This window comes from Hypanus sabinus, chromosome 8 (genome assembly GCF_030144855.1).
Source record: "Hypanus sabinus isolate sHypSab1 chromosome 8, sHypSab1.hap1, whole genome shotgun sequence".
Lineage (NCBI taxonomy): Eukaryota > Metazoa > Chordata > Chondrichthyes > Myliobatiformes > Dasyatidae > Hypanus > Hypanus sabinus.
This window is the reverse complement of record NC_082713.1, coordinates 11,989,669-12,017,588: the sequence shown is the minus strand read 5'-3', so window position 1 is coordinate 12,017,588 and position 27,920 is coordinate 11,989,669. Positions and strand designations below refer to the sequence as shown.

The 27,920-nt window shown below is 41.3% G+C and overlaps 2 long non-coding RNA genes across 2 annotated transcripts in view; one reads left to right on the top strand and one right to left on the bottom strand.

Annotated features, from left to right (window-relative positions):
* Nucleotides 1-13,710, bottom strand: part of LOC132397908 (uncharacterized) — a 32,131-nt gene extending 18,421 nt beyond the window's left edge. Inside the window, exons 1-2 of the long non-coding RNA XR_009513483.1 lie at nucleotides 13,571-13,710; nucleotides 462-612 (exon numbers count right to left, since the gene is read on the bottom strand). This is a non-coding gene — a long non-coding RNA (uncharacterized LOC132397908). The remainder of the gene's footprint in view (nucleotides 1-461; nucleotides 613-13,570) is intronic.
* A 219-nt stretch (nucleotides 13,711-13,929) lies between these two features.
* Nucleotides 13,930-27,920, top strand: part of LOC132397907 (uncharacterized) — a 34,604-nt gene continuing 20,613 nt past the window's right edge. Inside the window, exons 1-2 of the long non-coding RNA XR_009513482.1 lie at nucleotides 13,930-14,044; nucleotides 17,140-17,343. This is a non-coding gene — a long non-coding RNA (uncharacterized LOC132397907). The remainder of the gene's footprint in view (nucleotides 14,045-17,139; nucleotides 17,344-27,920) is intronic.

Below are 27,920 nucleotides of genomic sequence, written 5' to 3'. Positions count from 1 at the left end.
TATAACAGTTGGAAAACTGAAAAGGCAGTAAAAGCTTAAAATCTTACTTACCTGCCCCCTATTCTTTATTTTAAAGATTTTTTAAAAACTTAACTTTATTTGTCATGTGTACATTGTAACATACAATGAAATGCATTGCTTGCATCAAATCAAACCATAGAGGATTGTGTTAGGCAGACTGCAAGTGTCGCCTGGCTTCCGATGACAACACAGCATGCCCCCAACTCAGTAAACCTAACCGTATGCATTCAAGATGTTGGAGGAAATCGGAACACCCAGAGAAAACCCACGGGGTGAGAATCAAAATCAGGTTTAATATCACCGGCAGCAGCAGTACAATGCAATACATGATAACAGAGAAAGTAACAGTGAATTACAGTAAGTATCATTGCCCTAACCACTACAGGATTAATTCTACCATCTCACTACTGACTGCTGCTAAATGCATAAAGGTCTCTCACCTGAATTTTTCACACTGGTCCTCTCTCCAGAGATGCAACTTAACCCTTTGTACCTTTCCGTCGATGTTTCAGATTTCCATCATCTGTTTGGCTCCTCTTTCAGGTGATGAATAGGTCGAGCAGCAGAATATGAGATTTTACGAATTGTTGTCTGAAAATAAAAGAGAACACAACCAGGTTCTCCTCTGGGTCACATGACATTTTGACTTGAAGCATTACAGGTTCAAGTTTCATCTCAAATTTAATTATCACACGTACATCAAAATATACATGTTAACATATACGTGTTAACAACCAACACACTCCAAGGATGTCCTAAGCGCAGTCCGCAAGAGCTGCCATTCATTCCTGATGTCGTGCCTTCTTTATAACTGCATCAATATGTTTTACACAGTACCGTATATTATGTCTTTTCATTTACCAAGTAATACTGAATACTACTTAGCTAATGCAAAATTCAGTAGTCTTATATCTGCTTCCCAATCACCTTCCTAGGTTAACCAATATACCGTACGGTGCAAACTTAGGAACCGTAGCTATATACCGATTTGTGCCTAAGACTTTCACACAGTATTGTATGTGTGAGAAATGCAGGTGCCCCCCCCCCCCCCCCACATTTACAAAGATAGAGCTTTCGTATGAAACCTTTGTTAAGTCGAAATGACGTAAAGCGAAGAACCATTAATTTATACAGGAAACATTTTCATAAAAGCAAAACTCCTCTTTGTAATGCGAAAACAGGTTACTAATGTAGGTTTTTTGTAAAGGCCAAGCGGCATAAAGCGAACGTTCGTAAAGCGGGGGACACCTGTAAATCAGATTCTGAATCGGAAGGTAGCCAAAGCGTGGAATGCACCGTCACAGGAATTGTGGAGGTAGTGCCCTCTGAAGGAAATCTGCTGAGTTCATGAGAGAAGAGGGGATAGAAGGAGTTGCTGAAATGTTTACTTGGAACATCTGAAACTGGAGATCACTCATGTGTCAGTGGACATCAATACAGATTACTAACACGAGCATTATCTCTGCATTTTCTATTCCATAGACTAGTTGCTCTCTTTGAAATCTAGTTTCAGTGGTTTCATGGGCCATTGATAGTGTGGTTTTCTCAGTGGATCATTAGTAATAAATCTCCATAGTTTTGACCCTGGAGACTTGAGATCAACGCGGTGCAGTAGAAGCATAGATCTGAGCTGTCCCTGTGACTTCAAGGAACAGATCCTCATGTGACCTCCATAGGTCCAAGGAACAGATCCTTGAATGACTTCCACAAGTCCAAGGAACTGCTCTCTATGTGACTTCCATTGATTTAAGGGGTAGGTCCTCATGTGACTTTCATGGGTCCAAGATGAATCTTTTGTGACCTCCGTAGTTCAAGGAACATATCTTTGAGTGTCCTCCACAGGTCCATGATACAGCTCCTTGTGTAATCTCCATAGGTTTAAGGAACAGATCCTTGTGACCAATGAATCGCAATGTTGAAAACTTACCTCACATCTTCCCACTCTGATCTGAGTTTGAAGTAACAGCCTCTCCTGTTTCCTGGCCTTCCAGCCTTTCCCTCTTCATCACATGCAAATTCGTCCACTCTCATCTGCAGCCTATTTGTTTTTATCTTCCAGTCAGCATGCAACTCATCAGTTTCCCTTCAATAGGCCATCTGCTTTCATTTGTGATGCTTCCGTTTGCATTTGTATCTCATCAGCACATTCTTCTGACATTTGTAATGTGCCCCTAACATTGATGCATTGTGGAAACCAATGCATTTGGGCATTAGTCTTCTGACTTCCATGTGTGCCAGCTCAAGCTGTAGGAGTGCACTTTACTATGTGATTTCACAATGCAAAGCAAAAATAGAGTCAGAGAGTCACAGAGTACAGCAGCATACAAACAGGCCCTTCAGCCCATCTAGCCATGCCGAACTGCGGAGGTCACAGGAGGATTAATGGAGGTTACTACAGGAGGACTAACTTGGATTAATGGAGGTTACATGAGGATCTGCTCCTTGGACCAATGGTGGTCAAACAAGAATCTGTTGCTTGGAGGCATTTTAGATAGATAGATAGATAGATAGATAGATAGATAGATAGATACTTGATTGATCCAAAGGAAATGAGATGATGAGAGGCATTGATTGTGTGGATAGTCAGAGGCCTCTTCCTAGGGCTGAAATGGCTAGCACAAGAGGGCACAGTTTTAAGCTGTTTGGAAGTAGGTACAAGTGATATGTCAGGGGTAAGTTTTTTATGCAGAGAGTGTTGAGTGCATGGAATGGGCTGCTGGCGACAGTGCTGTAGGCAGATACAATAGGGTCTTTTATGAGACCCCTGGATAGGTACATGGAGCTTAGAAAAACAGAGGGCTATGGGTAATGCTAGGCAATTTCTAAGGTAAGGATGTTTGGCACAGCTTTGTGGGCCATAGGGCCTGTATTGTTCTGTAGGTTTTCTATGTTTTTGTTTCTATGAAATTACAGTGTCACAGTAGCATTACAAGCGCACAGGTATAAATATTAGAAGAGAAGTAAAAAGAATAAAATATAAGTTACCATAAACAGTTATACTGGAGGAGGTTATCACTTTCCAGCTATACGTTTCTCAGAAGGCATTTGATAAGGTGCCACACATGAGGCCGCTTAACAAGATAAAATCCTATGGCGTTACAGGAAAGATACTAGCAGGCATAATGGAATGGCTGACAGGCAGGAGGCAGCGAGTGGGAATAACAGGGGCCGTTTCTGTTTGGCTGCCAGTGACTGGTGGTGCTCCTCAGGGATCAGTATTGGGACCATTGCTGTTCACATTGTTTGTCAGTGATTTAGATAATGGAATTTGTGGCTTTGTGGCAAAGTTTGCAGATGATACGAAGGTAGATGGAGGGGTAGGTATTGCTGAGGAAGCAATGCAATTGCAGCAGGACTTAACAAATTGGAAGAATGGGCAAAAAAGCGGCAGATGGAATACAGTGTTGGGAAATGTGTGATAATGCATTTTGGTTAAATAAACAATAGTGCAGACTATTATCTAAATAGGGAGAAGTTTCAAACATCAGAGGTGCAGAGGGACTTAGGAGTCCTCGTGCAAGACTCCCAGAAGGTTAATTTACAGGTTGAGTCTGTGGTAAAGAAGGCAAATGCAATGTTGGCTTTTATTTCAAGGGGACTGGAATAAGTCAAGTCAAGTCACCTTTTATTGTCAAAACTGAGACTTGTCAAAAGGTGACAAGTCACCTTTTATTGTAAAACTGAGACAATGTTTTTCAGGACCATGGTGCTACATGAACAATACAAAAACTACACTGAACTATATAAACCAACACAAAAACGACACTAGACTACAGACCTACCCAGGACTGCATAAAGTACACAGAACAGTGCAGGCATTACAATAAATTATAAACAAAACAATAGGCACAGCTGAGGGCAGTAGGTTGGTAGTTCGATGGCTTGGGGGGAAATCTGTTACATAAATAAACAGCTGAATGGCGGCGTCCGGGATTCTGTCCGTTTCTGTACTCCCGCCGAGTATTTTGTTGCCACAGATGTAGTCAATTTAGTGTCCATTGGAGAGCAGATTGGACGGGAGAGCCGGCCGGCTGGGGCTTGCTTTTTTCCTGGCACGGACTCCTGCCCGTATCCTTTGATGCCCTGACTAATCAGGAAACTATCAACTTCCGCCTTAAATATATGCATGGACTCAGCCTCCACCACCGTCTGTGACAGAGCATTCCACAGATTTACTAGATATAAAAAAGGATATAAAAAAGCAAGGAGATAATGCTGAGCCTTTATAAGACACTAGTCAGGCTGCTCTTAAGAGTACTGTCAGCAGCTTTAGGCCCCATTACTCAGAAAGGGTAAATTGTCATTGGAGAGAATCCAGAGGAGGTTTATGAGTCTGGGAATGAAGGGGTTAATATATGAGGAGCAACACACACAAAATGCTGGAGGAACTCAGCAGGCCAAGCAGCATCTAGGAAAAGAGTACAGTTGACTTTTGGCCCGAAACATCGACCGTACTCTTTTCCTTGATGCTGCTTGGCCTGCTGGGCTCCTCCAGCATTTTGTGTGGGTTGCTCGGATTTCCAGCATCTGAAGATTTTCTCTTGTTTGTGATTGATCATATGAGGAGTGTTTGGCAGCTTTGGGGCTGTACTCACTGGGATTTAGAAGAATGCAAGGGGATCTCATTGAAACCTACCGAATGTTGAAAGGACTAGATAGGGTGGATGTGGAGAGGATGTTTGCTATGGTGGGGGAATCCAGAACTAGAGGCACAGCCTCAAAATTGAGTGACAACCTTTTAGAACAGAGGTAAGGAGGATTTTTTTTTTCAGCCAGAGTGTAGTAAATCTGTGGAATGCTCTGTCACAGACTGTGGTGGAGGCCAAGCCCATGCATATATTTAAGGTGAAGTTGATTGATTCCTGATTAGTCAGGGCATCAAAGGATATGGTGAGAAGGCTGGTGTATGGGGTTAATTGGGGTCCGGGAGTAGCCATGATGGGTTGACAACACAGACTTGATGGGCTGAATGGCCTAATTCTGCTCCTATGTCTTATGGTCTTATAGATTGACTCATTATAGAGCCTATTGACCGAGGGTAAGAATGACCTCATACGGTGGTCTCTGGAGCAGCGCAGCTGTCTTAGTCTGTTACGAAAAGTGCTCCTCTGTTCAGCCAAGGTGGCGTGCAGAGGGTAAGAAACATTGTCCAGAATTGCCAGGATTTTCAGTTGAGTCCTTTTTTTTAACTGCAGCCTCCAGTGTGCCCAGTTTAACTCCTGTAACAGAGACAGCCTTTCTAATCAGTTTATTGAGCCTGTTGGCATCACCCATGTTGATGCCATTGCCCCAGCATATCATTGCATAGAAGATCATACTGGTGACAACAGACTGGTAGACATATGAAGGAGAGACCTGCATTTTCCAAGGACAGTCTTCTCAGGAAGTAGAGGTGACTCTGGCCCTCTTGTACACAGCCTTTGTGTTGGTGTGTTGGCTTGCTCCACTCAAGTCTGTTATCCAGGTGCACTCCCAGGTAATTGTAGGTCCTCATCACATCATGTGCTCACTAGCAAAAGTAACAGGGAGCAATGCATGCTGAGTCTTCCTAAGGTCTATCACCATCTCCTTTGTCTTACTAATGTTGTGCTGCAGATGATTCAGTTTGCAGCATTTGACAAAGTCCTCCACCATGGCCAATGTTCATCCTCCTGTCCTCCCTTTATACACCCAACTATTTCTGAGTCATCAGAGAATTTCTGCAGATGACATGACTTGGTGTTGTATCTGACGTTTGAGGTATACAGGGTAGATAGAAAGGGAGTCAGTACAGTCCTGTATTGGGCCCTAGTGCTGCTTATAGCTATGTCTGACATGCAGCTCTGAAGCTGCACAAACTCTGGTCTGCCAGTCAGGTTGCCTATTATCCAGGGCACAATGGAAGTGCCAATCTGCATTGAATACAGCTTTTCCTCAGCAATGAGGGCTGTATGCCAACCTGATGGCATGCACCTTATATACCGGCTGGGTAGCCTCCAACCTGATGGCATAAACATTGACTTCACTAACTTCCGTTAATGCCCCTCCTCCCCTTCTTACCCCATCGCTAACATATTTAGTTGTTTGCCTGTTCTCCATCTCCCTCTGGTGCTTCCTCCCCCCAACCTCCTTTCTTTCTCCTGAGGCCTCCCGTCCCATGATCCTTTCTCTTCTCCAGCTCTTATCACTTTCGCCAATCACCTTTCCAGCTCTTAGCTTCATCCCACCCCCGCCGGTCTTCTCCTATCATTTCGCATTTCCCCCTCCCCCCACTACTTTCAAATCCCTTACTATCTTTCCTTTCAGTTAGTCCTGACAAAGGGTCTTGGCCCGAAATGTCGACAGTGCTTCTCCCTATAGATGCTGCCTGGCCTGCTGTGTTCCACCAGCATTTTGTGTGTGTTGTTTGAATTTCCAGCATCTGCAGATTTCCTCATGTTTGCTCTGTATGGTATTTAACGAGTTTCATCGACCCACACCTGGATTATAGATCTTCAATCTCCTTCGATGCTTACTGCCCATTTGTGTTTCCGTAAACAAGTTGAGAAAAGCTGGCAGTATGGAGACATGATCCATTGTCGCTGATCCCAGTATGTAAAGACTGAGAAGGACACCGCTTTAACTGGGACACCACAGGGTTTCTCGTGTAGGCAAACACAAATCAGGCACAAGAAATTTTAGTAGCATGGTTCTCTTCTGATAACTCCATAAACAAACATATCAAAGTAGATGCCATCTATGGACCCCTAAAAGCCAAAGAAACATGAGCCAATAGAATTCAAAGATCAACTGAAGGGATGGCCAATCAGGACTGAGGCAAATGAATGGGGGCCTATATAAATGCAAGTGCTCCCAGAGAGAAACAGGAACAACAGCACTCTGAGGATGTCACCTTGTCATCAAACACCTCAACCTGAGCTACCAATATTCACTACCTCCGATACTGAGATAGTGATTAGCATTTACTTTATTTTATTTTATTGAGATACAGCACAGAATAGACCCTTCTGGTCCTTTATGTTGTACTGCTCCAGCATTCCCATGATCTAAACCAAATCTAATAAGGGAACAATTTACAATGACCCCCAATTAACCTATCAATCAGTATGTCTTTGGACTACGGGTGGAAACCAGGGCACCCGGAGGAAAATCATGTGGTCACGTGGAGAGTATACAAACTTCTTACAGGCAGCAGCAGGAATTGAACCAGGGTTGCCAGTGCTGTTGTGCAGGTTGGTTCAAGAACCTGGTGATGTAGGACTTCTGTATCTTCTGCCTGATGGTAGCAGCAAGAATGTGGCATGGTCCAGATGGTGGATGTTTCCTTCTTGAGGAAGTGCCTCCTATAGATACTACCAATGGCCAATGGTGGGGAGGGTTGTGTTTGTGATGTATTTGGCTGATTCCACAACTACTTGCAGCTTAAGACCATAAGACATAGAAGCAGAATTAGCCCATTCTATCATGGCTAATTTATTATCTATCTCAACTGAACTCTCTTACCTTCTTTCCACGTCAGGTTGCAGTATAACACATGGGAACCTACAGAAGAAGGCATGCCAGCAGCTATACTTCATTAAGAGTTTGAAAAGATTTGGTCTGTCACCAAAGACTCCAGCAAATTTCTACAGATATACCATGGAAAGTATCTTAACTGGTTACATCACCATCTGATATGGAGGGGCCACTGCTTAGAGACCCAATGGTCAAAGGCTGAAGTCAGCGAGTCAGGAGATTGACGCCTAAAGGTCGAAGTCCCTGGACTGGCCGGACAGGAGAATAGGGGCCCAATGTCTGTGATTCTGTAAGTCTAAGGTGAAGGACTGAAGGCAGCATGTGGTGTGTTTTGGTGTTTGAGGCCTTTCTATGTGTACGAGTAGGTGTGTGGGCAAGGGCTTGTTTTGGAGGACTTTCTAAGTGTATGTGTGAAGGTGGGAAAGGGGCCAGTTTTACTGTTATTGTCTTCTGCTTTATTGTTGTTGCTGCTTGTGATGATCTGCTGAATAAGATAGGCATGTTCAGTAGGCACTTGCAGGCTTGCAGGCTGCCACAACACACCCTTAAGTTGTGTTGGTATTTAGACCACATAAGATTTAGGAGCAGAAGTAGACCATCAAGTCTGCTCCACCATTCAATCATAGGCTGATTCACTTCATCCATTCATCCCCACTCCCCTGCTTTTACCCCATACCCTTTGATGCCCTGGCTAATCAAGAATCTATCTGTCTCTGCCTTAATTATACCCAATGACTTGGCCTCCACAGCTGCCCATGGCAACAAATTCCACAGATTTACCATCTTCTGACTAAAGTAATTTCTCCACATCCCAGTTCTAAAAGAATGTCCTTCAATACTCGTCATGCCCTCTTGTCCTAGAATCCACTGCCATGGGAAATAACTTTGCCATATCTAATCTGTTTAGGCCTTTTAACATTTGGAATGTTTCTATGAGATCCCCCTCATTCTCCTGTACTCCAGGGAACACAGCCCACAAACTGCCAGACGTTCCTCATACAGTAACCCTATCATTCCTGGAATCATTCTTGTGAATCTTCTCTGAACTCTCTCCAATGTCAGTATATCCTTTCTAAAATAAAGAGCCCAAAATTGCACACAATACTCGAAGTGTGGTCTCACGAGTGCCTTACAGATCCTCAACATCACATCCCAGCTCTTATATCCTGTACTTCTAGAAATGAATAGCAACATTGCATTCACCTTCTTCACAACCGACTCAACCTGCAGGTTAACCTTTGGGGTATCTTGCTCAAGGACTGCCAAGTCCCTTTGCATCTCGGCATTTTGAATTCTCCCTCCATCTAAATAATAGTCTGCCCATTTATTTCTTCCACCAAAGTGCATGACCATACACTTTCCAACATTGTATTTCATTTGCCACTTCTTTGTCCATTCCCCTAAACTATCTAAGTCTCTCTGCAGGCTCTCTGTTTCCTCAACACTATCCGCTCCTCCACCTATCTTTGTATCATCGGCAAATTTAGCCACAAATCCCTTAATATCATAGTCCAAATCATTGACACACCGTACATTGTAAAAACTAACAGTCCCAACACCAACCTCTGCGGAATTCCACTGGTAACCAGCAGACAACCAGCCAGAATAGGATCCCTTTATTCCCACTCTCTGTTTTCTGCCAATCAGCCAATGCTCCACCCACACTAATAACTTCCCTGTAATTCCATGGGCTCTTGCTAAGCAGCCTTCTGTGTGGCACCTTGTCAAAGGCCTTCTTGTTAACGCTACCGATGCAGATTTCACTGTACGCTTCGATGTACATGTGATATGTGCATGGAATGTTTTCCATTCAGGACGCACATACGATAAGTAACCAAGTCTGAATCTGTTCCAATATGATCTGGGAAACGAGAAAGCAAGTTGAGGTTAATTGATGCTTGCTCTTCGCAGATTGCAGTTGTTGCCAGGTAATTTGTTGTGTTTAAGATTATTAAACAAAATCATTTGGGGCTACATGTCAGAACAAGTTGAAGGGAAGAAATGTCCTCTTACAGATCCAATGGTTCTAAATTTCCTTTGGAATTGAAAAATAACAAATTTGCTGCTTTAAAAAATATTCAAACTATTAATAGTGTGCATAACCATAGTTCATAATACACCATGCCACACATTGTGAATAAAATCTAAGATTGCACTGTGAAAAATAATTAAATCGCACTTTGTGTCCTTATCATCTTGCCAAATGCACAAAATGTGCCATTTTTATTTACAATGTCTGCTAATTATCACTGACAGTTATTGTTATATATGGTACCATTTCAGTGTTTGTATTTTTACAGAGCGACAGAGCCCTAAACAATTTAGGAACGCTTGGAATGTCATTTAACTTTATTTTTCAATTAATGTTCCACATTTCAGCTGATGCCCTGGTGTTAGCAGATTTTTTTAAATATAAATTGAAAAAGTGCACTCAATTAAATGAGGCAATGAGCTCAATGCTTCCAGAATAAATTTTACAGCTATATTTCATTAGAAGTTTAAAGAGATGTGGTATGTCACCAAAAACACTCAGATTTCTACAGATGTACTGTGGAGAGCATTCTGCTTGGCTGCATCACTGTCTGGTATGCGGGGGTGGGGTGGGGGGTGGTTTGGGAAGAATGGTGACTGGACAGGATTGAAAAAAGGTGCAGAGAGATGTAAACTTAATCAGCTCCATTATGGGCACTAGCCTCCATAGTATCCAAGACATCTTCAAGGAGTAATGCCTCAAAAGGCAGCATCCATCATTAACGATTCCCATCACTCAGGTCATGCCTTGTTCTCATTGCTACCATCAAGAAGGTACAGAAGCCTGAAGGCACACACTCAATGATTCAGGAACAGCTTTTTCCCCTCTGCCATCAGATTTATGAATGGACACAAAACCCTTGAACATTAACTCACTATTGCTTTTATTTCTGTTTTTGTACTACATATTTAATTTAACTATTTAATATTTGTATACATACTGTAATTCACAGATTTTGTCTATTATGTAGTACATTGTACTGCTGCCACAAAGTTAACAAATTTCACAATATATGCCAGTAATATTAAACCTGATTCTGATAAGGAAACATCAAGTTAGATTGACATAATGTGAGCATGTTATGACCATTGAGATAAAACATAAATTGCCTCATAAACACAAGGGATTCAGGAAAAATAGCTTCAAAATAAAGAATTCACATCTAGTGTCAAAGAACATAATAAGCCAGTCATTAATAAATCTAACAAGGAGCAAAAGAGAAAAGAATTGAACAATATAGAGCTCAGTTCTACTAAGACGGGACGGGGTTGAACAACTAATACACTTAAGAGGAAGCTGAATATATACTCAAGGAACAGGCAGTTAGATTCAGAGTCAGAATCAGATTTATTATCACTGTGATATGATGTGAAATTAGATTTATGGCAGCAGTACAGTGCAAGTCATAAAAATTGCTATTAATTACTCTAAATAAATAAATCATGCAAAAGAGGAGTAATGAGGTAGTGTTCATGGGTTCATGAACTGTTCAGAAATCTGTTGCCAGAGGGAGGAAGCTGTTCCCGAGTCATTGAGTGTGGGTCTTCAGGCTCCTGTTCCTCCCCACAGTTGTGCCCACGATGGCAATGGCTGAGTCTACAAACCTCTGCAGCTCCTTTCAATCCTGTGTGTTCAGCATCAATACCAGGTTCTGATGCAAACAGACAGAATGCTTTGCATTCACCTGTCCATCTACCTCCTACTCACCTCCATCCAGGGCCCCATCCAGTCCTTCCCAGTGAGGCAACACCTCACCTGTAAATCTGCTGGGGTCCTCTATTGTGTCTGATGGGACTCCCCTACCATTGGTGAGACCTATGATAAATTGAGGGACCAAATCGTTGAGCACCTCCACTCCACCTACCAATAGAGATAAAGATTCTTGGGCCAGAACCTCCTAATGGCCAAACATCTTAATTCTGATTCCCATTCCTGTTCCAACATATCAATCCATGTCCTCCTCTTGTGTCAAGATGAGGCCACCTTCAGGACTGAAGGTGCGACACCTTATATTCCATCTGGATAGCTTCCAACCCCATGGCATGAATGTTGATTTCTCTTTCTGGTAAAAATCTCCCCTCCTTCCCTTCTTCTTCTATTCCCCTGTCTAGCCTCTTATCATTTCTCACCTCCCTATTGCCTCCCCTGGATCCCCTCCTCCTTCCCTTTCTCCGATGATCCACTCTCCTCTCCTATCAGTTTCCTTCCTCTCCAGCAGTCCTTTTCCTGCCCACCTGGCTTCACCTCTCACCTTCTAGCTATCATCACCTCCCCCCATCTTTTTCTTCTGGTGTCTTCCTCCAGATGAAGGGTCTTGGGCCTAAATGTCATCTGATAATTCATTTCCATAGATGCTGCCTGACATGCTGAGTTCTTCCAGCAATTTGTGTGTTTGCTTTGGATTTCCACCATCAGCAGAATTTCTCGTGTTTAGAATGCTCTGCAGCCGACATGCATGGAATTGTGCAAGATTTTTTGATGACATATCAACTCTCTTGAACTCCGTTTGAAAGGGAGCTACTGTCATGCCTTCTCTGTATTTGCATCAATGTGTTGGGCCCAGAATAGATCCTCTGAAAAGTTGATGCCAAGGATCTTGACCCTGTTCACCCCTACCACTGCTGATCCTCCAATGAGGACTTCCAATTCCCCCTTCCTGAAGTCCATGGTCAATTCCTAGGTGTTGTTGATGTTGAGTGTGAGCTTGTTATTGTAGCACCACTCAACCAGCCAATCTTTCACACTTCTGTAAGCCTCCTTGTCGCCATCTGAGATTCTATTAACAACAGTGGTAATAACTACTGATAGAATTAGGTAAGTAATGATGGGGTGTGGATTGTGGGAGCATAAGTACCAGTTCGTGCCAACTGACCCACTCCTGCATCACAGATACTGTTTACAGTTCTATGAGAAGACCGGTTCCAAGTAATACAGGTGCAAGTAAGACCATAACATTTAGGAGCAGAACTGGGCAATGTGACCCATCAGCCCAAAGATATCCTCTCTGCTGGTGGAGATCAGTGATGAAAATAAACCCTTTTAGATTCTATTTACAAAATTATTCAGAGATTCTCTGTAGCAAAGAAAAAATGATTGATTTTGCAACAGGACTGAAAGCAGACGCTGAGAATTAAAAGCTTGTTGTCAGAGAGATTTATATCCAACAGAACATCAGAGGATCAGATTCAAATAAAAAAGTACCGAGTAAACAAGGGAAATGTTTCAAATTCTTCTGGATTAATGGCCCAGCCACTGAAGAAAGTTAACTCCTTGAATGCCAAATATAATGAAGCTTGAGCCAACAAGATTTTCTTCAAATACTAAATGCTCAGTGCAATATAAACCAATATTTCATACATAGAACATAGAGTACAGAACACCACAGCACAGTACAGGCCTTCCGCCCCATGATGTTGTCCTAACCTTTTAACTTATTCTAAGATCCTTCTAACCCTCCCTCTAACATAGCCCTCCATTTTTCTATCATTCATGTAGCTATCTAAGAGTTTTCTTTTAAAATCCCATACTGTATTTACCTTTACTAACACACCTGTCAGAACATTCTATGCACTATAAATAATTAAATAATCTACCTCTGTCATCCCCCCCCCCCCACCATAACTTCTTCCAATCACCTTAAAATTATGCCCCATGTATTAGCTATTTTTGACCTGGGGAAACGGTGCAGAAAAGTCCCTCATGTACATTGTGCCATTAAACACATTTTAACAGTTTTTTTATTTGGTTGGCAGTAGAGCCAGATACATTAGGGACATTTAAGAGATTCTAAGTTAGACATATGGATGAAAATAAAATGAAAGGTTATCGGACTGTATAGGAGGGAAGCAATAAATTGATCTTGGAGTTAGTTCAAAGTTCAAAGTAAATTTATTATTAATGTATATATTTGTCACCATATACTACCTTGAGTTTATTTTCTTGCAGGCATCCACAGAAAAACAAAGGAATCCAACTATACACATCAGAGACTAACAAATATCTAATGTAAAGAAGAGGACAAACCATGTAAGTAATTTATGCAAGGACCCCCACCATCGGCCTTGCTCTCTTCTCGCTGCTACTGTCGTGATGAAGGTATAGGAGCCTTAACTTCTACGCCACAATGTTCAGGAACAGTTATTACTCTACAACCATCAGACTCCTGAATCAGTGTGGATAACTTCACGCATCTAAACACAATTTATGGACTTACTTTTAGCGTCACTTTAACTCACGTTCTCAGAATTAATTATTTATTACGATTGTTCTGCCCTTCAGGCAATTGATGAAGTTTGTTTTTTTCTATGTGATTAAGCACATTCAGCCATTATTTTGAAATGAGCAGTTTCAAATCTGTATTAGGTCACTTTCTATGCAGTCAGGAAATAATAAGCAGAAAAGCACATTGGCTGGCAGAAGGCCAGAGGTTTATGTTAGGAGCTCAAGCAGTTTCCACCTAAAGCCAGCTTGCTACATTTCCCAGCAGGGGCATTGCTTGTAAGTTGATGCTACATTTTTTATAATTTAATCCAAAGGTATCAATAAGATTTTGCTGAAATAGAATATTATTTTTGAGTTTACCAGACACAAACCTAGATGCTAATGGTTTACACATACTATTTACCTGTAGTTTTTACTCACTAGAATTTTATAATATTTACCTACAGGAAACTTAACTAATTTTTACTTACCTATGTATATTTACTTGTGAGAATGAACGATGCGGTAACTGCGCTGTAGTTTGTTGTTATTCAGTTTCATTCCTGGTTCATTGTGCCATGCCACTGAGTCTGCCATAAACCCAAGGAGCCTAGTGGCTATATCCTGAATCTCATATCGTTTTTGAAAGGAGTTTGGCTGATTGTCCAGCTACCAGTGAGAGCAGTAGTATTATTATTACTTGTTGTTTAGTATTTGCACAATTTATCTTCTTTTACACATTGGTTCCTTGCCCATCTTTGATTGGATGCAGTTTTTCATTGATTCTAGTGTATCTTTTGTCTACTGTGAATGCCTGTAAGAACATGAATTTCAATTTAGCATATGGTGACATGTACAAATTTATTGTGAACTTTAAACAAATCGTGCAAATAGGTTTAAAGGTTGGCACAACATTGTAGGCTGAAAGGTCCATTCTGTGCCATTCTATGTTCTACGCTCAGGTTTTGAATGTCTGTGTTGTTTTGCTTTAGTATTAACGTATTTGTTTATGGGATCTTGCTGTGTTCAGATGGGCTGCTATGGTTCCAATATTCCAGAGCCTTTGCTCTGTTGTGTGTTTTTGTGGGAAGGCCTGAGGATATTCCAGTCTTCCGCTTCTTCCCTAACAACTCCATGTCTTCTGTAGTGAACTCCTCCATAAGTAAATGGAAGCAAGATGGCGGGATAGCATGGCGACTAATGTCCCAAGTTCAAAGTAAATTTATTATCAAAGTACATACTGCACTGTGCAAAAGTCTTAAGCACCCCACATTTTTATATGGTTTCAAAGTTCGGCCTACACAGAGCACTGACCTCAAGATCATCAAGGCTCTTTAGGATTACCTGGAGAGACAGAAGCAAGTGAGACAGCCAAAGTCTGCAGATGAATTGTGGAAAGCTCTCCAAGATGCCTGGAACAAGCTACCAGCTGAGTTTCTTATAAAACTGCACGACAGTGTGCCTAAGAGAATTGATGTAGTTTTAAAAGCAAATGGTGGTCACACCAAGTATTGATTTGATATAGTTTTTGTACTGTTCATTGCTCTTTATAGTATTTTTTGATATTTAGAGATGTTTCAATTCATTTTAGAAAGCATCTTTGCTTTACAGAATTTTTTTACATGTGCCTATGACTTTTGCACAGTGCTGTATATGTCACCATATATAAACGTAAGATTGGTTTTCTTGCGGGAATATACAGCAAATCTAAGAAACATGATAGAATCAGTGCAAGACTGCATCTAACAGGATGGACAAACGACCAATGTGCAAAAGGCATCAAAATGTATAAATACAAAAGAAACAAAAAATAAATAATAATAATAATAATAAATAAGCAAAAAATATCGAGCACATGAGATGAAGAGTCCTAGAAACTAAGTCTGTAGTTTGTGGGAACAACTCAGTGAAACTGAGTGAAATTATCCCCACTAGTTCAAGGGCTTGATGGTTGAGGGCTAACATCTGTTCCTGAACTTGGTTGTGTGAATCCCAAGGCTCCTGTACCTCTTTCCTGACTGCCGCAACAAGAGGAGAGCATGGCCTGGGTGGTGGGTAACACGGTTACAGCACCAAAGATCTGGGTTCAATTCCATCTCTATCTGTAAGGAAGGTGCATGTTCTCTCTATGACTACATGTGTCTCCTCTAGGTGCTCCAGTTTCCTACCACAATCCAAAGAGTGCCGGTTAGTAAGTTTATTGGTCACATGGGTGAAAATTGGTGACACGGACTTGTGGACTGGGAGGGCCTGTTACTGTGCTGTATCTCTAAATAAAGTAGAACAGTAAAATAAATCAGTGGGCTACAAGGAATGACTCTGGTTGGATGCAATGGGAGCAATAGAAATAATGAGAGAACTTTGGTAGAGTCTTTGGAGCAGTTTTGAGCCCCTTATCTAAGCAAGGATGGGCTAACATTGGAAAGGATCCCGAGAGATACACAAGAATGATCTTAGGAATAAAAGGATTAACATATTGAGGAGTTTTTGAAGGCTCTGGGCCTGTACTTGCTAGAATTTAGAAGAATGAGAGGGATCTCATTGAAACCTATCAAATACTGAAAAGCACAGATAAAGTGAACTTAGAGAGGATGTTTCTGATAGTGGGAAAGACAAGAACCAGAAGGCACAACCTCAGAACATCCCTTTAGAACAGCAGTGAGGAGGAATTTCTTTAGTCAAAGGTTAATGAATCTGTGGAATTCATTGCCACAGCCAGCTGTGGAGGCCAAGTCATTGAGTTAAAGTGGAGGGTGATAGGTTCTTGATTAGACAGGGCATCAAAGGTTACAGGGAGAAGATAGACGAATGGGGTCGGGGAGGGAAAATAGATCAGGCATGATGGAATGGTGGATTAATTTCGATGGTTCGAGTGGTCTAATTCTGCTCCTATATATTTTGGTCTTATGGTAACAGTTTAGGTGAAGGTTTGTAACTGCAGGGTCAGTGAAACTAGAGTGTTAAACAGAACAATGGAGCACTGTGCTTAACAGAACTGCCCATCAACAAGGTTCAGACCTTGATCTCTTGGATATTTTTTATCTTGACAGCTTAACAATGCAATTTTATTTTCAAATGCAGATGGTTGTCCTGCCATAATTCATGAGGAAAACCCATACTGTTTAAGAGTGGAATCAAGCCAGTCATATTTTTGAGTCATTTAATCGCTTACTGCAGTGAGTCTTCAAGTGAGATTGAGTAATGGATGCACTTGTGTTTCTGATGTCCTGTCGGGTAATTTACCGTTCTGATAGATGGTGAGATGCTTATGCTCCTCCCTGACAAGAATTGCTTTCCTGTCATGTCCAGTTCATGTTCCTGCAATGGAGGCGAAAGGTTCGATTTCCAGACCTAAATAATTTCATGCAATAATCCTCCTTGATTTCTTTCAGACAGAGCTGAATTACTTTCAAGGAAAAGAACTCACTTACAAACGCTTGTGAAGCAGCAGCTGTTCTTCTCATCCTTCTCAAGCCCATCACCACTGCTGGCACGTAGGCCACCTACAGCAGCTCTCTCGAGTCCTCTGTCCTGGGCCAGAGATCGATCGACCCCATGGCTTCCACTTTCACCACATAATTCCATACGTGTTCTAGGTGAGGTATTTGGAGCTTCTGTTCATGTTTCTGTAGCTCTAGGCTTTTATGGGATGGGGTTGCTAGCCACTTTCAAGATTCATGTTCTCGGTTTTATTTATTCATTTAATTGCAATCTGCCTTCTTTTGCACAAGACTACTTGTTTATAAGTCCTTCTTTATGTGTTTTTTAAAAAATCTTTCCATCCTACTGTAAGTGCATTCAAAAAATGAACCACTAAGTATTGGTAACAAACGCAATGAGTGGCCACTTCCTTAGTTACGCCTGTACACCTGCTTGTTAATGCCAGTGTGTAATCAGCCAGTCATGTGGCAGCAACTGAATGCATAAAAGGATGCAGATATGGTCAAGAGGTTCAGTTGTTCAAACCAAACATCCAAATGGGGAAGAAATATGATCTAAGTGACCTTGACTGTGGAATAATTGTTGGTGCCAGACAGGGCGGTTTGACTATCTCAGAAACTGCTGATCTGTGATTTTTCACTCACACTACTCTCTAGAGTTTACAGAAAATGGTGAGAAAAACAAAAACTGCATCCACTGAGAGGCAGTTCTGTGGGCGAAAATGCTGCGTTAATGAGAGAGGTCAGCAGTGAATAGCCAGACTGGTTCAAGTTGAGAGGAGGACTAGAAGGGCCGAGATGTCCTGTTTCTATTCTGTAATTGTTACATGGTTATATGTTATTAAGAGTACAGTAACCTAAATTCAATCACAAACAAGAGAAAATCTGCAGATGCTGGAAATCCAGGTAACAAACGCAAAATGCCGGAGGAACTCAACAGGCATCTATGGAAAAAAGTACATTTTGACGTTTCAGCCTGAAACACTGACTGTACTCTTTTCCATGAGCTTCCCCAGCATTTTGTGTCTGTTGCTTAAATAGGTATGTTTTGTAACTCCAAAGCATTCAGCTAATTGAAAGGAAAAGACAGGAGTCTGAAGTGTGAGTCTAACTTCGTGCGTACATGTACCACGTGGTGGTGTGATGACATACTGTATGCCATTTATGTACTTTTACAGTTAACCTGCAATGCATTATGTACACAACAAAGAATGTTAAATCAAACAATATATTTACAATATTACTCAAATATTATTGAAATATTAAATATACAACACTCCACCCTACTTAGCCATAAACTCCATATAAATATATAAATGGTTCTCAGCTATATGCACAATATGCTATATAGCACAAATACTGCACAGACATCCACAGCAAAATAAATTTTAAATTGTCCCATTCAAGCATAAAGATATAATTGTTGTGGAGAACTTCTTACTCTTGTGTGATAACATATTTCCTGACAAGGGGGATCCATCTGCTTGGCAGCTGAGACTTGTAGCTGTGAAACAATCTCAGGTTCTGCGGCCTCGTCTGTGGTTGTAGGAGTTGGCTGTGGCACTGTAGGAAGTGGTTCTGACGGCTCTGGCCACCTTTCTTCTCTAAGAACTGACTCAACAGATTGACGTGTCATCACCAGGTGACATCAGATGCAATCTTCACTGTGTAGTAGAGTGGTCCAGATCTGCCCTTAATCTTTCCGAGTGCCCACTTTTGATCACCTCTGTAGTCCCTGACCAGGACTGTTTGTCCAGGAGTGGAACTTCGAACCTCCTTGTCTGAGGAGCCTTCAGTTTGTCCTAGCTGTTTGTCTTGGATTCGCCCTCTGACGTTGGGTTTGAGGAGATCAAAGTGTGCTGCATTATGAGATGTTATCTTCTGATTCAGTGTTAGTGTAGAGTGTAATGGTGACATTGCTTGCAGGGTATTCTTTGACTCTGGACAAATCTCTCCGGCAAGCCACTTGTAGCTGAATGGTATGGTGCAGAAGCGATATGTCTTATTCCATTCATTTTCTGGAATGACTGACACTGTTCTGCTACAAACTGTAGTCCATTGTCACTAAGTATTCTGGAACACCTGTCCTTGAGAAGAATCTTCTCAACACATCAACAGAATGCGAGGCTGTAGTGGAGGCTATTGGGAACATTTCTGGCCACCTTGTAGCTGCACCCACTACTACTAATAAATTAGTGCCCATGCATGTTTCAACAGAATCCACATGAATCCTGTGCCAGGGCAATGTAGGCCATATTCAGGGATGGAGTGGCCATCTTCTGGACATGTTCGCATCACAGACAGTACATGGCAAGCTGCTTGATCTGCTGACCTACCCCAGGACACTAGACAAAACTTCAAACCAACACTTGCATCGTGACTATGTCTAGGTGACCAGAAGTAACTCTTCCAACATTTGAGCTCTCAGCTTGGACAGTACAACAACACTAAATCCCCATATAAGGCAATCTCCGTCAAAGGCAAGTTCATCCCAGCATGGGTAAAAATAGGGTGCAGGTGCAGATACTACTCCAAAAATAAGCCTATCATCGTCATAAAGCTTCTTGTGAGTGTCTATGGTAAGAAACACTTTGGACTCTTCTTCCATCTCCTTCTGTAGGTAGCCCTCAAGTAAGTTCACTTTACTGAAGAAACTTCCAGAAAGGTTTGCAAAGATACCCTGTATCATTGGCAGAGGATATTGATCTACTTTCAGTATTGGGTCGTTGGTGGCCTTAAGATCACCACAGATCCTGACAGATCAATTCTTCTTGGCTACTTGCACCACTGCTGCTTGTGGGTTCCACTCAACCTTGGAAAGAATTCCTTTAGTTTCTATGCAATCTAGTTTACTGGCTAATTTACAAAGAGAAAATCTGCAGATGCTGGAAATCTGAGTAACACACACAAAATGCTGAAGGAACTCAGTAGGCCAGGCAGCATCTACGGGAAAAAGTACAGTCAGATTTCCAGCATCTGTAGATTTTCCCTTGTTTGTAAGACTGTACTTTATCCCATAGATGCTGCCTGGCCTGCTGAGTTCCTTCAGCATTTTGTGTGTGTTACAGGCTAATTTATTACAGATGGTCTAAGGGACTGGGTGGACCTTGCAAAACTTGGGTGCGGCATTTTCTTTTAGCACTATTTTACCTTTGATATGTTTGAGTTTTCCAATGCCGTCCTTAAACACTGCTGATATCATCCAATAACTTTCTTAATTCGTTTTCAGTTGACTCTATTGAAGGGGATGTGGCATGCAAATGGTGTATAGATCTCCAATCAGGTTGAAGCTGTCTCAGCCCGTTATGACCCCATAATGTTGGCCCTCCTGTTTTTACCACATACAAGCCCAGTGTTGCTTGTTGGCTGTTGTTTCTCACTGTTGCGAATGCCATTCTCACAGGAGTTACCTTTTCTCCAGTACAAGGTCTTAGTTGGATATCTTCAGGCTTCACTTTAGTATCTTTGAAATATCATTCAAACTTATTTTGTGGAATGACTGAAACAGCTGGGCCAGTGTCCCATTTCATTTTAATTAATTTGTTTTTCAATTCTAGTGTAAGCTATCTTCCTTGTCTATTGTTAGTTTTCACATTATAAACCTCAAGGCTACTCAGTGCTATGTCACTGTCACCATTATCAGATATTTGATCAACAACATACAAGTTAGTGCTCTTTCTGAAACTGCAGCTTGACTTTTTATTTTCATCTTTTCCCTGTGCAGTCCATTTATTCGTGTCTGCCCAACATGCTCTTTGAATGCATCCTACTTTATGACATTTTCTGCCAGTTTCACCTTTAAAACTGCATTGGTCTGATCTACATGAGCCCCTGCCAGAACAGTAAAACAATTTGTTCAGCCAGACCAGTTACTGTTTAGATGTGGCAATTTTGTTCATGCTCACTTTCATTCCTAACTGCAACTTAGTTGCGTCTGAGTCTACTCTTTCCATTGATACAGCTCTTTCAATTGCTCTTTTAAATGTAAACTGTGCTTCAATTAGGAGCCATTTTTGAATGCTTTCTTGTAAGATTCTACAACTAAATGAACTCTCAGTGCATCACTAAGCCCATTATCAAAATGACAGTGCCCAGACAACTTGGTCATGTACGCTGAAATGGACTCCCTCTTCCTTTTGATTCTGCTTATGAAAACTAAATCATTCTGCAATCAACAATGATTTCAATTCAGAATCAGAATTTGAATTCGGTTTATTATCACCGGCACGTGACGTGAAATTTGTTAACTTAGCAGCAGCAGCTCAATGCAATACATAATATAGAAGAGGGGAAAAAATAAATAAATCAATTATAGTATATGTATATTGAAAACACTTAAAACGTGCAAAAATCAGAAATACTGTATATTTTAAAAAAGTGGGGTACTGGCCAAACATTCAATGTCCATTTGGATGACAGAGGGGAAGAACAGTGAGAAAAGGGCATGCCCTGGGTGCTGGAGGTCCTTAATCATGGACGCTGCCTTTCTGAGATATGGCTCCCTGAAGATGTCCTGGGTACTCTGTAGACAAGTACCCAAGATGGAGCCAACTAAATTTGCAACCCTCTGCAGCTTCTTTCGGTCATGTGCAGTAGCACCCCCCACATACCAGACAGTGATGCAGCCTATAAGAATGTTTTCCATAGTACATCTATAGAAGTTTTTGAGTGTATTTGTTGACATACCAAATCTCTTCAAATTCCAAATGAAATATAGTCACTGTCTTGTCTTCTTTATAACTGCATCAATGTGTTGGGACCAGTTTAGGTCCTCACAGATCTTGACACCCAGGAACTTGAAACTGCTCACTCTCTCCACTTCTGATCCCTCTATGAGGATTGGTATGTGTTCCTTCATCTTACCCTTCCTGAAGTCCACAATCAGCTCTTCCGTCATACTGACATTGAGTGCCAGGTTGTTGCTGCAACACCACTCCACTAGTTGGCATATCTTGCTCCTGTACACCCTTTCCTCACCACCTGAGATTCTACCAACAATGGTTGTATCATCAGCAAATTTATAGATCATATTTGAGCTATATCTAGCCACATGGTCATGGGTATAGACAGATTAGAGCAGTGGGCTAAGCACACACCCCTGAGGTGCACCAGTGTTGATCGTCAGCAAGGCGTCAATGTTATCATCAATCCACACAGATTGCGGTCTCCAGTTAATAAGTTGAGGATCCAATTGCAGAGGGAGGTACAGAGGCCCAGGTTCTGCAACTTCTCAATCAGGATCGTGGGTATGATGGTATTAAATGCTGAGCTATAGTCGATGAACAGCATCCTGATTATGGATGTTTTTGATATCCAGGTGGTCTAAAGCCATGTGAAGAGCCATTGAGGTTGCGTCTGCCATTGATCTATTGTGGCAATAGGTAAATTGCAATTCTAAATGCTCCTGCATTATTTTCATGTTATTAGCAAAGGTCATTTCAGCTGGTTTGGTTGGAGGAATCAAACTTCTAAGTAAACTGTATGTCTTTAAATCAAAAGCACTCAGCAAAATTGGAACTCGCTTCTCAACTGCTATTTCATTTGCTTTAAAGTATTGCTCAATTCATTCTGTATACAATATCCTGTTACCTGTGATGTAATCAAACATGTCAATCTTTCTGATGTAGACAGCCGTTTCTGCTCCTTTTTTTATTTATGATTATTATCACCTGGTACTCACTTTATGATCCTGTGAATACTTCTGTTTTCTGTCTTCTTTTTTAAATTTGATGGTCTTTCCTTTTGTGAAGTAGAGGGGCTACTCCAAAAAAAAAGTTGCTGCACTTTTTTAAACTTGATCATTTCTCACCGTGCTTTTTGTTATACTCGACTATCTCACTGCACTTCAACAAATAGGTAGTCACCTCAGGTTTGCTTTAGAAATATGTTATTGCCACTATTATGTATTGGAACTCCAAGGCATTAAACTAATAGAAAGGAAAAGGAGTCTGAAATGAGAGTCCATGCTTACTTTTCATGAGGTACACATGTATCATATGGCAACATGATGACCTATGCTATTTACATACTTTTACAAATACCCTACAATGCATATGTAAACAACAAACAAAGCATGCTTAATCAAACAATATATTTACAACCATACTCAGATATTCCTGAAATATTAAATACACAACACAAATAATCACGATTTACAACAATTGTGTATAGAAGAGCATCTCTGAATGCACAACTCATCGAACCTTGAAGTGGATGGACTACAGCAGCAGAAGACCATGACGTACAAGAGTTACCAGTTACAGTCATGTCTGGGACACACATGATTTCCAGTTAACTTCATATCCCTGGACCACATGATTTCCAGTTCAATGTGATTCATTTGTACTTGTTTATCATTCTAGCAAAGGGGTGGGCAAACTTTTTGACTTGTGGGCCACAAAGGGTTCTAAAATTTGACAGGGGGGCCGAAACCAGGAGCAGATGGACGGAGTGTTTTGGTAATACACCTCATAAGAGAAAATAAAATATCATGGGATATGTAGAAAACATGTGCTTTAATTTCAATTGAAAATGAACAAATGCATTACAACAAAATATCTGTCTTTGAAGTCCCATGGTATTTAGCTATTTATTGAAATGACTTTTAAAACACTGAAAATTAAATGAATAAAATACAGCTTTTTTTAATAGTAACAGTTATTATTTTAAAGCACTGAAAGTTCTGTTATCCTTCAAGATATTATCATCATCACTCTCCTCCTGACTGTCTTTATTTCAAAAACGGTAGGAGATGCAGGTCTACTTGTCCTGCTCCTTCTTATTCACTTGTCCCCTGTGCCAAAACTCAACAACGACCAGCACAAAGACAGAACTGTGACAGCGCGCCAGTATGCGGAGCGTATTATTTGAACTGGAGCGCATTTTTTATTTTGAGAACGTATGTGCACCTGCGCACTACTCATATCCATCACTTAACAGAAATGACATGTAACATGTAAGGCTTATTGAAAAAAATATTTTCAAATGCATTTTTTACATAACACAACGAAGAAATTATTTTTAATTTCAGTGGGAACAGAGTTGTTGGTCTCCCTTTTTAGCCAGTGCATCACAGTCTGGATTTAGTTTTGTTGTGGCGATTCTCAGGATGGATCTGAGGTGTTGGTCAGTTAACTTGGATCTGTGGCTGGCTTTGTTGATGTTCATGACGCTGAACGCCTGTTCACACAAATAGGTCGAGCCGAACAAAGAGTAAAGTGCAAATGTGGAGTAATACACTGCACCTCAACAAAGGTCAATGTATATAGAGTGCGTCATCTATTGGGAAAACGCCAGAATTGCGGGGAAACAACGTTAACAAGGTTTATTAATATAATTTCATCAAGTTCTGCGGGCCGGATTAAAAAGCTTAACGGGCCGCATATGGCCCCCCGGGCCGTAGTTTGCCCATGCCTGTTCTAGCATCATTTACTTATTTATCACAGATCCTGCACAGCTTTAGTTATTTGTTTTCTGCAGCAATTACAAAAAGGATCTCATAGTTCAAATAGAGTTTGAAATTATTTACGAATGCAAATTTCCAAAAGGGTACAACTTGGGTTCAGGGTATTGTATCAGATTCATCACAGGCAATTCAGCCTATTTTTTTTTCTCATTACATTTTGTTAAGGCGTTATGTCTCCTGACCTTTTCACTCATAAGTACTTCCCTTTAGAGCACAAGACCACAAAACATAGGAGAAGAATTAGGCCATTCGGCTCATCAAGTCTGATCCATCATTCGATCATGGTTGATTTATGATTCCTCTCAGCCCCATTTTCCTGCCTTCTCCCTATAACCTTTGATGCCCCGACTAATCAGGAACCTATCAACCTCTGCTTTGGTCTGCACAACAATGACTTGGCCAGCACAGCAATCTGTGTCAATAAATTCAGCAGATTTACCATCCTCTGTCTAAAGAAATTCACCCTCATCTCAAATTCTAAATGGACACCCCTCTAATCTGAGGCAATGCCCTCTAGTCCTAGACTCCTCCACTATAGGAGGTATCCTCGCAGCATTCACTCTATCTCAGCCTTTTAATGTTCTGTAGGTTTAATGAGATCTCCCCTCATTCTTCTAAACTCCCACAAGTACAGAGCCAGAGCACTTCACGTGTTAGCCTGTATCCAATTTTCGATGCAAGGTCCTGTTGAATTTTCTCTCACTTAACCTATTGAGCAACACATTCCTGATCATGAAAACCTACTGTGTAAAGAAACCAAAATGCCCTCATCTCCATGGAAATCTGTGGTTAGGGGTTCCAGAACACAATGTACTCAAAGTAGCTTTCTTTCCTCACTCCATCAAGGTCCCCCTTGGACTTGGCTCGGCTCCTCTGCAGTCAGCAAGCGGCCCAGTGACCAAGTTGTATCTTTCGTGTTCTGTCTCTTCGTGCATTGGGATCCCTTTTCATGGATAAAGCTTTGGCATTGTCAGCCTGCCGTGACTATGTGTGTTTTCAACACACCCCAACACCTTACTTTTCGATTCGGTATAACGGCACAACCTTCATTAGGGTGGTAGCTGTCAGTCTGCTGTTTATTCTGGTATCTTGTTCTTTCGCAAACCAACAGAACTACTCACTGAGCTGCAGGTCGTGTCATAGAGTCATAGGTCAGACAACATGGAAGTAGGCCATTTGGCCCAACTCCTCCATGCCAACCAAGTTGCCTAAATGGACAAGTTCCATTTGCCTGTGATTAGCCCATATCCCTCTAATCATTTCCTATCCATGTACCTGTCCAAATGTCTTTTCAGTATTGCAATTGTATCTGCTTCAACTATTTTATTATTGACTAAAATAAGTTTTATTTGTAATAGAAAATAATTACAGAATAAACCATGCAACACTTTTACATTCTTCCATTTGTAGACAATGTGTTTAGTGTTAAATTAAAACCAATAGCACTATTGCCACCTATATGTCCTTCTGGGGTGATACTACAATAATCGAGGAGCTTCCACACCTAACCAGCCCCTCCCTGTCCAGCAGCAGAAGAACCCCATTCGGTGGTCCTTCCCCACCAAACCCTTGCTTCTGGCAGCTCTTCCCATATATCCACCACCCTCTGTGTGAAAATGTTGCCTATCAGAATCAGTTTGTTATCGCTGACATGTCATCAAGCAGCATCCATCATCAGGGAATACCATCATCCAGGCCATGCTCTCTTCTCACTGCTGCCATCAGGGAGAAGGTACAGGAGCCTCAGCACCCACACCACCAGGCTCGGGATCAGTTATTACTCTCAATCATCATATTTTTGAACCAGAGCGGACAACTTCACTTACCCCATCACTGAACTGTTCCCAAAGCTACAGACTCACTTTCAAGGACTTTTTATCTCCTGTGCTTGTTACTTATTGTTTATTTATTTATTATTATCATTATCTGCTTCTTTTTGTATTTGTATACTTTGTTTACTTTGATTGTTTGTCTGTCCTGTTAGGGGCGGTTTTTCATTGATTCTGTTGTTTCTTGTACTTACAGTAAATGCCCGCAAACCTATGGTGACATATAAGTACTTTGACAGTATATTTACTTTGAACTTAGATATATCGAAAAGTTTGTTGCTTTGCGACAGCAGTACAGAGCAATACATAAAAGTAATGGTAGGTTATAATAAGAAATATGAATTAAATAAATATAAAAGTCATATTGTGATAAAATATTAATTATTCAGTACATTGTACAGCATATTTGATATCTAGAAGATTTCCCTCAGCTCTGGTTCTCTCATCTTAAGGCAGGTTTCTACCAAGGATCCATATAGTAATTGTGGAATTCCAGGCAGGGCAGGTTGGATGGGCCGAATGGCCTAATTTGGCTCCTTTGTCTTTTGGTCCTATGGTCTGTAATATGTTCAGTAAGAGAGCAAAATAGCGAGATAGTATTCATGGGTTCACTTAAACCATTTTCCTCTCACCTTCAACCCATGCCCCCTTGTTCTGGACTCCCCTACCCTGGGGAAAGAGCTGTGTGATTCCTTCCATCTAGGCCCCTCAAGCTTCTATAAACGACAATAGGGTCAGCCCTCAGCTTGTGATATTCTGAGGGAAAATGGTCACAGGAGATTAAGTGACCGCTGAGTGTTTAGAATATAGAACATAGAACAGTACAGCACGGGAATAGGCCCTTTCACCTTCAATGTTGTGCTGAACCCATTAAATTAGCAATCAAACGGCCAATTAAACTAATCCGTTCTGCCTACACAATGACCATATTCTTTCATTTTCCTTACATTCATGTGCCTAACTAAATGTCTCTTATAAGTCCTAATGGGTCTGTCTGAACCACCACCCCCGACAGCACATTCCAGCCACCGACCACTCTCTGTGTTAAAAAAACTTGCCTCTCATATCTCCTTTAAAATTACCCCATCTCACCTTAAATATTTGCCCTCTGTTATTAGTCATTTCAATGTCTGTCTATTCTATCTATACCTCATAATCTTATAAACCTCCATCAGATCTCCCCTTAGTCCCACTGCTCCAGAGAAAACACTATGGCCTCTTACTTCTTTTCACCTGGCAATCACCTTTCCCTGGTCCCTTCCTTTTTCTCTTTCTCCAAAGGTCCACTCTCCTCTCCTATCAGATTCCTTCCTCTCCAGCCCTTTAACTTTCCTACCCACCTGACTTCACCTGTCAACTTCTAGTTGCCCTCCTTCCTCTCCCTCCCCCCCACAGCATATTTTTATTCTGGCATCATCCCCCTTCCTTTCAGTTTTGAT